The sequence below is a fragment of the Nuphar pumila genome, chromosome 6, assembly GCF_984573655.1.
Source record: "Nuphar pumila chromosome 6, dmNupPumi1.hap1.1, whole genome shotgun sequence".
Lineage (NCBI taxonomy): Eukaryota > Viridiplantae > Streptophyta > Magnoliopsida > Nymphaeales > Nymphaeaceae > Nuphar > Nuphar pumila.
Genome location: NC_143254.1, coordinates 96476440 through 96488329, shown reverse-complemented (window position 1 = coordinate 96488329; position 11890 = coordinate 96476440).

Below are 11890 nucleotides of genomic sequence, written 5' to 3'. Positions count from 1 at the left end.
GCTACGATGACATGACTTGTGTTAGACTGTACTCATGAATATTGATGATTTTTTATTAAGAGAGGGTCAAAGATTAGTACACTTATTCATCAACATTAACTTCAAAGATGTGATCTATATGGTTTATTTAGTGAAAACATATTTTGAATCATGGATTATGTTGTGTAAGTAGGTTTTTCAACCGTTTCAGAAAAACCAATGTCTCAATGCATCAAAATTTCATCACTCAAGAAAACATGTTTTGTTTACGTTGACATGGCACAATTCAAAATGCAATCATTAACATGCAAACCATGTTAAATGCATCTATGATGTTAGATTGACTGGACAAAGCTTTTTTTTTCTTTTTTGAAAGGCAAGCTGGGGTTAGGCAGACCCCTACCAGTTAAACAACTATACCATTGGGTTTTGAACCTGCAACGTCCCAACACAAGGTGACGTGCACTAGCTGCTCCTACCAGACAAGCGGTGCCCCGTTGGTATTGACTAGACAAAGCTTGCATCTATGGTTTTCTAACTAGATAGTATGGTACAGTAAACCATACAAGATTTGTACCATCGTTAAAACCAACTGACGCATACCAATTTCATTTATTTTCTTTGAAGCAAATACCATTTTCACTCATCATCAACTTATAGTTAATGCATACAAGTATATAATAACTTTACAGAGTCTCCGAAGATCCCCAATATTGGCACTTTTTTCAGCTATTTGAGCATTGATGACAGGGGTTGTTGGCAATTAACCAAGTTGGCTGAAATTAAACTGTCACCAGCCCTTTTTTATGACTTGGAACCTTGCCCTTTTAAGTCGCCCATGCAAGGAAAACCCCAAGTGGGTCCCCATGACCATCCTGCCTTGCGTGGCCCATTTCTGTAAGCTACTGACACACCTGTGTACCAGTGCACTTCGATCCGGTGCCTTTGTCTCAGCACCCTCTCAACAACTCTACTGTCCACATGGGCGACCCTGAGGTGGTAACTGTCACCAGCCGGAGATGTGCCAGTAATTCTATCACCACATCTAAATAACTAATTTTCTACTTAGGAGAGACCATGATTTGTCACCTGACATGGAATAACCACTATTAGAGGCCCACAAGAGGCATCCCATGCTGCAAGGTAGAAGCTAGGTGTACTCTAGGATGGGCACAGGAGGACCTCAAGAGTTTTACTATCTGGAAGTCAGCCACTGTGCTATCAGTGGTTGGTGGGGTTCTACCTGGCCTAGCCAGAAAAAAAAAAGGGTTTTCCACCAATGGTTAACTGTATAAAAATTGTCTTTGGCAAAAGACTAGTTCAAACACAGGCTAAAGATCAACAACTATGAGCTATCAGGATCCTTTGAAAGCTTCATATGCACCAAGTTCAGGAAAATCAAAGTATATATGAAAAATGATATGACAAAGAAGATAGAAAAATCGTACAAGAATTCAGCATTTCCACCTTCAGATTTGAAGGCACCTATTCCCATAATCCTGATGCATAATAATTTGTTGAACATTCATACAACAATCTGCATGTAAAACTTTTGAATTTTATAAACTAGTTCGTGGAACTCCCAGCATTTTTAGCAGCAGCATCCAAAGCATGAATTGGTTCAAGAACAACTTCTATATTAGAACAAACAATGGTGTACACTAGCTCACAAAGACTCCGCTCATTTGATAGGGGCGACTTATAAATGTCATCAAGTTGATAAGATGTTACAAGTTCGAATCGGATGGGGGGGGGGGGGGGGGAGGGGCATACACAATATGATAATACTGCTCGCCCTTGGTGGGTAGGGAAAACCTCAAGGGTTTTACCTTATCACAAATCACAATGAATTGTGAACTTGAGGATGCAGATTCTGATTGGACTTAAGGACACGGATTTTTTAAACTTTTAATCAATAAAAAACTTTTTTAAATATTTTAACATTAAAATTGTTTTTATTAAAATAAATATAAAATATAATAAAATATTATTTTAAAAATATTAAAATAATGTTGTACGTGTCGGTGTCCATGTCAGGCATGTCCGCTCGTATCACCTGGGAAATGCAGCCAAAATGGTGGCATATGCCTGTCATAGGTTTTACCAATTGAAGGCCTAAAAAAGGTGTATACTAAGTTTATTTTTTCACATTGATTCCAAACATATCCTCGTAAATTCTCTCAAAGATCAAAGAGAAGTGAAGGGTGATACCCAACATGAAAATAGAAGAGAATATAAATGATGCTCACTGAAATTCTCTCACAATCTTGTTAAGCAAAGATTTTATAAGGAAATAAAATAAAAAACCCTAATCACTCTAAAATAGAAGAATACAGACTGCATAAAGATTAAAAACAGACAATTCTGTACTGAACATTTATGGCTCTATCCATGTATTCAACCGGCTAACAGCACGCCAAATGTGTGCAATTACATTGCATCTGATCCTCCTTCTGTCAGCTGTGGAGCCTAACAATAGATGTTGGGTGACCAGGTGCAGCAGCATACTTAAAAGTGTTCAATCACATTGCACCTGATCTTGATTCGGTACCCCTCTCTTGCCCACCGCTTCGGCCTTGGGCGAGTTACGCACACTCTAGCTACTGAACTCTTGACATCCTTCAACTTGAATGCTCTAAGCCGACCCACCCAGCCAGATGTGCAGATCCGAAGCTTGCTTCATGAAAATGTTCTCGTAGCTTTCTGCTTTTCTGCCACGCTTCTGATCTTTTCCTCCACGTGTTGGTTCTATCAATGCTTTTCCTTCACTTCCTCTGCAGACTTCTTCATGCACACAGAACTTCCAGCTTCCACATGACGTATTGTATCCAGAACTCTTTTGCTCAATCAGCAACTATTGGTTAAATAACTCTATTCGAAAAGCTATTGGTTAAATAATGATCTTTAAGGAAGGCAATTTACAACTCCAGCTTGATAATCAAAAAAAAAGAAAAAAAAAAGAACAGCAATTTACACTGAACTAGAAGTTACAATGGTTTTCCTCTAATGGCAGCAATGATGTTGTAGACACCAATATCCAATCTAAACACTCTTCTAGAATAAGCAAAGAATGCGTGTTCTGTCTGACATGAGCTTGGAGGGGATCTGGGAATCTATTAACTGATCACTTATGTGCCCCCAAACCAATCACTTGACAGCATGTCATGGCCCCACAGCAAGAGAAGCAAGCCCCCACTCAAAATGATGTCATGCGATTGGCTGGGGCGCATAAGGGATCAATTAAGAGATCCCTTGATCCCAATTTCGTATACATGAGCCTTGTGTTAGTGTTGAGTTCACAACTTTAGGCTTGAAGATTCCTCACTCCTTTTAACAAGAGTTTGTATTTGTTTGAATTAAGCAAACATACATGTAAAAACTAGATGTCTTTCTTTTTCTTTTTCTTTTTTTGTAAGACTGGGGATAACTTTTGGGATTGAAATTTGAGACCTTTGGTTGGAGATGGTGGGACTATACAGTCCATTATCAAGCTCAATCTATTTAATGGACACTCATGAGATAATGGGACAACTAAGAAATTTTCTCAGGTAAAATCTTCCAAAGGTTGTTCCCTTTAAGACATTTCACAAATATTACTGATATTTTCAAGTTATTGCAATAATTTCAGAAGATAACGTGAGAAGGTATTCTTGAGATTTTTACAACATTATATTGAAAGATAATAAAATATCAACAAATTAAGAAAAATCACATGGTTACCTTTCTTTTAAATTTAAAAAAGATTTTTTATGGTTTACCTTTTCCATGTTATTGATATTTCTCTTCTGCTTTTTGATGATTTAAAAATAATGCTAATAAAAAGGTATATATATACATACACCTTTTATTTACCGAGATTTTCGTGAGATATGGAAAAAATGGCTCAATATTGCTGACAACAAATTTGGTGGCCAATTTCAAGGTTATGAAGGGAAAATCAGACGTGGATGAAAACTCTTCTAATCCATACTTACAAGCTAAGGGATCTTCACACTATTCAGGTTTGACCAAATACCCAAGCATGGTGAAGGGTCCCTTTCATCAAGAGAAAGTGGTTAAAAAAAAAACAAGTAATAAAAATAAAAAAATGAATTATATATCTCCAACTAAGTCGGAAATTCCCTCACCATACAGGTGCAACATCCCCTCAGTAGTACTGGGATTGTTGTCGCATGTGTTTCCCTTCACTCCGATGCATGAACTCCAAAACACCACAGAAACCTTTCTTCACAGTAAGCTTTTCATAATCAAGGTGTCCCAATTGAAGATCATGGATTCAAAGCCATTCATCTAGTACTCTCTCTCTCTCTCTCTCTCTCTCTCTCTCTCTCTCTCTCTCTCTCTCTCTCTCTCTCTCTCTCTCTCTCTCTCTCTCTCTCTCACGCACACACACACACACACAAACAAACATACGCAAACAACTGTGTAGGCCTTGAGTCTCCTAATAATTAATGCAGTTTCTTCAAGGCCCTTGGCTAAAAGACCAAATGAATTTCATAGGGGAAATTTCAAAAGATGTTTAAAACTAAAATGAGTGGGGGATACCTCATGCAACGCAGAGCTTGATCTTCTATCCTGTAAGCAATTCTACTTCTTTGTTAATCAAATATTAATTCTCATAATCAGCTTCAAGTATCAATGGCATCAGGCATCAGCAAAAGACTACCGATTCTTATTTCATGTATTATCTATTGATACCATACATGCAATAACTTGCACGTGCACAAAAGTTTGCTGCATAAATTGTTTCAATGACCATACCCATGTTTATTATGTGCATGTTTGCATGTATACATGCCTATGTACATCAAATCTATCATGATGATCCTACATAAGTGTTTACTCTTACATGTCAGAAATGCTGTGCATTCATTATATTATATGCATGCACGTGAGTGCATGCGGGTGTATATCCTGATCATGTTTGCATGCTCAAGTGCTCATGAGTGCACATCTTCGTATATACATATACATGTCAATGCGCAATATATCTGCATATATTCAGCCCAATTGTATGTGCATATGTATTCCTGTGCATATGCAAATCTGTTATGTTCTGCACACTCTTGTTTGCATGAATGTACTCAGCTTTGCTTGTGTGTGCACCATGTTCATCTCCATGTGGGTGTGTCCTCTGCAGTCACAGTGTGGGAAAGAGGATGCACCTCAAGAAAGATATATGCAGACGTATATATGGTATTCACTTCCTAGATAATTTAATGATCCTCATCACAGGCAAAACTGTCTTCTTGGTAATGGTTATCTTTTTGTGTTGGCTTTACTAACAAACTGTCCTCTGATCCATCACGTCGATCCTTAACTCGAAATCTACAACCAAAGGAAATTGTGAGCAATCAAACAGCAAGCATTACCTTTAATCCACATCAAAATGAATGAAACAATCACATGATTCTTCACACTCCATTTTCATTGAATCGTTTCTGCAAGGCTCCTCTCCAATGCAAAGGCTACTGCACCCACTTGTCTAATAGATCCCCAAAAGAATGGATCTGAGAAAAAAAAAAAAAGAGAAGAAAAGCTTGGTAGAAAGAAGTGATATTGGCGCGGCTCAATCTGAGATCGTTTGTACGTGTCCCGTTATCGTATAATCCGTCTTCAGATTGAACCTCACCAACATCGCGCTCTTTCTGTAGAGAAATTCTTCCCCTACCGAGAGAGAGAGAGAGAGAGAGAGAGAGAGATGGAAGGTCATGACACCAATGTGCCAACGAACAAAAAGAAGTTAATTTGATCATAAGAAAACAAATTGATGACAGATGAAATTCGAGAGAGAGAGCAAAATACAGTAGTTGTGAAACATGATGATAAGCTTAGTGGACTAAATGAGGATCTATGAAGGCAACGGGCTAACCAACACACATATATATATATATATATATATATGATAAAATTTTACTGAAAAGGCTAGTAAACCTCCATTTGGTAAAACAATACAGATCATTTATGCAATAAATAACAGTAGACATTTTGATAATCAACAAACAATTTTTTGAAAGAAGATAATCAATAAATAATGGTAGTTTATGATATGACTACAGAGAAAATTCCAAACAAATCAACGAATGTGACAAAGTTGGATGGAACTTCAGTAGTAGCCTTCCCATCATGGGCAACCTACCATCTACCTGGTAGCTTCCAGTTCAAGGATAACTGAAAAATAACTAGGGTAAGGTAGGTTGACAGTTGCCTATGCAAGACCAACAAGACAATAACTTACAATTGCTACTGTCATCTTTTTTGTTTTGAAAGCCATCCTACTATCATCTTTGTTCTATACATAAAATCTTAATCGAAGACATAAAACAAAAATCTGCTTTTGAATAACTGAATACTAAACCCAGTTTTAGAAAAGAAACACACTCCTTTTAAGCCTTCCCATCTAACACTGCTCCTAGTGTTCCCATTATCAGATTTGATCTGGGGGAACCTGACAGTACTAATGCACCACATACCACAAAGAACTATAAGGCTAAACATGCTCAGGTGGGGAAGTCAGCAACAAGATGGCAGTGAAGAGGACGGCCATACATGGGGAGATTTTGAGGGATTTAAAGGCGAGGGGACACCTGCGTGCACACGAAAGACGGTGAGTAGCATGATGGCTGATTACCAACTTTTACCATACTCGTGCTGAAACACACATATACATATACATATAAATACACTTCATTAAAAAAATATACATATAAATACACACAATCACATTTTCTTCGCAATCACATTTTCTTCATTCACCACCGTTCTCTCAACTAGCCTGTTCATCTCGCCTTACTCTATGAAAGAGACATATATAGGTGACACCGCCTCAGAATTGTAAGCTACCCTCAAAAGCGAGGCAAATAAAGAATAAAAAGAAAAGTTTCCAAACACTTTGTGAAACAATCCAACACTAGCATGTATCAGGACTAAAGAATAAAAAGGAAGTTTCCAGAGGGGTACGTACACATATACACATAAAAAAAATGGTGGGGGGCGGGGACAGCGGCGATGGGCTCCATGGGAGGGCGTGTGAGAGGGGACAGCTTTGGGGCCTCCACTTTATTTGTTTATTTATTTATTATTTTTGCTTCCTTCCTTTCTTCTTTTTCTCTTAAGTGCCTTTTCTTGGACGTCTCATGATTTTAGTGGCTCACTCGCGTGCCGTCTCCCATTCACACAGATTCCCTTCACTTTCTTGGTGCTTTATGGTGCTATGATCCCCACTTCTCTCTCTAGAACTAACCCCACCTGAAATTAGCAGCAATTGCGTTACCATTAACATATTTTGAGATGCTCCCAACTAAATTAGCCACCCTCTCTTCCCTCCTACACCTTCCACCAGATCCTAGGATAGCACCATATAAACAACTGAATATAGTCAACAAATTTTATGGGTTCTGAGGGTGGACATTGAGACATGCATGTTTGCATTCCCACCAACATTTCTTCCTTGTCCCCCCCCACACTCTCACTCTCATATCAACTTTCTTCTTTTGCATAACTACCAAAATCTTCATAGGTTGGAAAGGAAGGACTATGATTCATAGGACAAATTTGAAGATTGATTTTTTAATTAATTAATGAAAGTAGTACTCTTGTATTAAATCATATGTATAAGGGTGTGGTTGATGGTACTAAATCAGGATGAATATGAGCTTTGTTAATTTAGTTCATCTGTCACTGTTCTTGAGTACTTGCTACAAAAATCTATAAAGAGGTAAAAAGGAATTGGACTTCAAAATGGATAAAAGTAGTGCCTGACAAACCTGCCTTGAATTGGTTCTGGCCAACCCAAGAAGGATAAATTCAAAAGCCAACATAGTCATTCAATTGTAGTCCAATCCAGTGACATCAAAAAAAGGGCAAACTTAGATGGAGTATGGAACTTTGAAAAGAACCATCTTGGAATTTCTCTTTTTGTTCAGCTAAATGAACCCATGAGGTGGAGTCAGAGGCTGACAAAAGGGGAAAGTCAAAATTCCGACTAGTCATATGCTCCAACACCCCCCCCCCCCCTCACACATTCCCTCCTTTCTAACCAAGAATTCAACTTACAATTAATAACACGCACCAACGAAAAAAGGTTAGGGAAATTTTCAGAATGGCATATAACTTTTGGGCATAATTCAAAAATGTACCTAATGTTTGGAAATTTTTAAAAGGCACCAAATTTCCGTTCATGTAAATTTAAAAAAACTTCTTTAAAATTAACTTCAGTTACTACTAACCTACTTTGATTACATCACCAATTTTCCCTCCAGCAATCAGAATATACTGTTGGTCTTGTATGTCAATCTAGGGTCGCATGAATAAGGTAGTTCTTTATTTGATATTTTGCGCCCTTAATTTTTTAGTTTTTATTCTTAAAATGTACTGATATTTAGATCATCATCATCTCATGCTACAACAAATATGAAAAAGGTGTTTGAAATTGGAAGGATAAGAGTGAAAAGTGACTAATAAATTTTAAAAGGTCATTTATAATATTTCATTGTAAATCTAACGCCAAAACTATCCCTGAAGTTTTGGATTAACCGTAATAAAGTTTAGATGTGCTTAAGAACATTCTCAAAACTTAAGTACACTTTTGAATTATGCTGAAAACTTAGGTGCTAATTTTGGAAATTACCACAAAAAGTAAAAAGCACAAACTTCATGATCCTAACATAAGGGAATGAGTGCTCAACGTGCTTTTGATGATCTTTTGAGCAGTTTTTAAGACAAGGGTACTTATTAGTGTGCACTTTTCCTTCTATGTGAGAAATGTGAGGGTCATCTAATTGCCTTTTCTTTTTTGAATTGAATAGTGGTGAGTGTTCCTTTTTGTCTAAGAACCGGTGGAAGTATGCTCAAGTGTGAAAAAAAAAGGTCCCAAATACCAAAAGCATCTCTCCTAGGCATGAACTTTTAAAAACATTAAAATACTAGTCATTCCATCATGCATGCTAATTTCACTAAAGTTTTTGTCTGTGTGTGGTGACAGTAAAGACACACATTGATAAATAAAATTATTTTAAGTTTGGGAGTAAGAGAAGGGGAATCCTTCCTGCATTAACATCTAGTGGCTACAAATTTAGTTTTGTTGGCCACAATGGATCACCCATTTTGATTCTCCATGCTATAATCTCAAAAATCTTCACTAGTTGCCCACTGCACAATTTCAGAGCTTGACAACTGTTTCTTGCAGCCGAGTTGCTTCTAGAGTGGGAATCAATTTTCACATGTCAAACGGGTCACTGAGTTCGCAGACAAACCCCAATTCCCCATGTAATCTTGTTCACTTAGTTGGGGAGTCAAACCAGGCGTGCCCACTTGAAAAAGTACGACTCTTTATCTAAAATGGTTTTCATCCTTTAAGTTGACCTCTTGTACGTTTCAAAGTTGTGGCATTTTCCTAAGGAGTACACAGTATGATATAATCTCATTGACCACATTGATGCAGACATCAAGCATTCATTCATATGCCAGCCTGCATGTGCTCAATTTCACCAATAAACCATACCTTACTATAGCCAAAATTATGGAGCATAAAATATCAGCTGTATCCAAATCCGTGAGAATTGCTGCACAGCATTCTCAACACGCCTTCATTCACTAAAACATTCTCAACATGGCCCCTGACTGGGAACTAGGGATCAATTGATTGGCTTTTGATCTGATATTTGACCGAATCCGAATCTGATTAGTCGGATTCTGTAAAGAGAATAGGATTTGATCAATAATTGCATTCAGATTTCATATGCAGTTTTGCGCTTGAGTCTGAATCTGATGGATTATCTGACTTGATTACATGTAAAAAAAAAGGTTTGATTATCTAATTGAATTCAGATTTGGTATTACCTGTTTCCCGTCCAACTCTCAATCTGAATATGAATCCAATCAAGCTAGATCAGATAAGGTCGGATTAAGCAATGCCTAGATCTATCCTGAGGTCGACCCGTGTAGATCCCTACTAGGTTCACATGCTGGATTGCAGTCAGTGAAATCCAGATTCAATGCCAACAAGGCCCTGGACAAAGATAGCAACTGATTATCGTCTCTGTAATATCATTTACTCAAAGACGCCATTGAACTTATTCGCTTTGAAACTTAAAAGATGTGATAAAAACCAGAGTAAAACCCATCATACAGGAACACAGCAAAGGTTGTCAGAAATGAAGGTTAGAAAAACTAAACCAACCAGTTCCACTATTTGATGCAAACATCAACTGGGTAGATACACTGCGAGATGGACAGACAAATTTAATTAGTTACCAGGATGAATCAGCATTTCTATCCAACCCAATAGAATGCAAGATCAGAGACAATTATCAAATAAGATTGGTAATTCAAATATGAGAACTACCATGTAAACTGGGCATTTCCAACACTTTTTTGGCAAATCCAACCATGCAGATATGTTCGGCATGCTGAATTTGCAAGGAATCAACTATTGGATTGTGTATTTTCGATGAAAAAAATACATTTTTTAGATGCTTGAATATTTATGAAGATTATGAGCCATTGATTTTAAACCCTCAAAAAATCTTGTTTATACATCATAATCGGATGATTTAAGAGCTGATCCTTGTAAAACCAAGGATGTAGATCACATTCATATGGTTAGATTTAAGAGAAAAGAACAAAACATCCATAAAAATTTCAGTTCACACAGTAGTTCTCATATTCTTGTGACTATATATATATATATATATATATATATATATATATACACACTGTTGTGTGCCTATCACGAGCGAATGGGGCACACGCTCAGTTTTGTGAATACCGCGAGGGAACGGGGGATTTCTAGGTTGTTTTTCATAAATCTAACCTCACAGATGCGTTCGGCGTGGTCGATTTGCTAGGAAACAATACTTAAATTGTTTTTTATAAAAAAAATTATGATTTTTTAAGCCTTATATATTTATGATAAATTATACCGCTGATTTTCAAACCTCATAAAAACCTGCCCGTGCATTGGAATCAGATAATGAGAGAGTCGATTCTCATAAAATCAAGCACATACCCGTAGGTTGTGGTAGGCACAAAACGGAGTAGGCAGCTACCCTCTACTCTATAAAGGGTAGCAGTCTACTCCGTTTCATGTACTGCGAGCAAATGAAGGATTTTTTAGTTGTTTTTCGCAAATCCGACCCTACAACTATGTTCGGCATGGTCGGTTTTCTAAGAAACAACATTTGGATCGTGTTTTTTTATAAAAAAAAAATATGATCTTTTAAACCTTGGACCTTGGATATTTATGATATTTATAAAAAATTTATACCGTTGATTTTCATACCTCATAAAAGCCAACCTGTGCGTTGAAATCAAACTATACAAGAGTCAATTCTCATAAATTAAGCATATAGAACCATAGTTAATGGAAGCTTTCATGCCTACCATAGCCTACTGCGAGCAAATGAAAGATTTTTTAGTTGTTTTTCGCAAATCCGACCCTACAACTGTGTTCGGCATGGTCAATTTGCTAAGAAACGACATTTGGATCGTGTTTTTTTATAAAAAAATATATATATGATCTTTTAAACCTTGGATATTTATGATATTTATAAAAAATTTATACCGTTGATTTTCATACCTCATAAAAGCCAACCTGTGCGTTGAAATCAAACTATGCAAGAGTCAATTCTCATAAATTAAGCATATAGAACCATAGTTAATGGAAGCTTCTTGCTACATGGGGAAGCTCACTTCAGAAGTGGAAAACTCTTGGATTCCTTGAAAGAAGGAGAAGCTTTGGAAAACCCGCTTTCAAAATATGGGAAACTCGATTCTTTTTAGAGGGAAGCCCACTTTTTTTTTTGTTTCCTAAATTGATTATCTTTCTTTTCTTTTAACATTTCCCTCTTGATGCTTGTTGATTCTCAGTCATGTTTATCATATTAGAAAATTATAATTTTTTTTATAACAA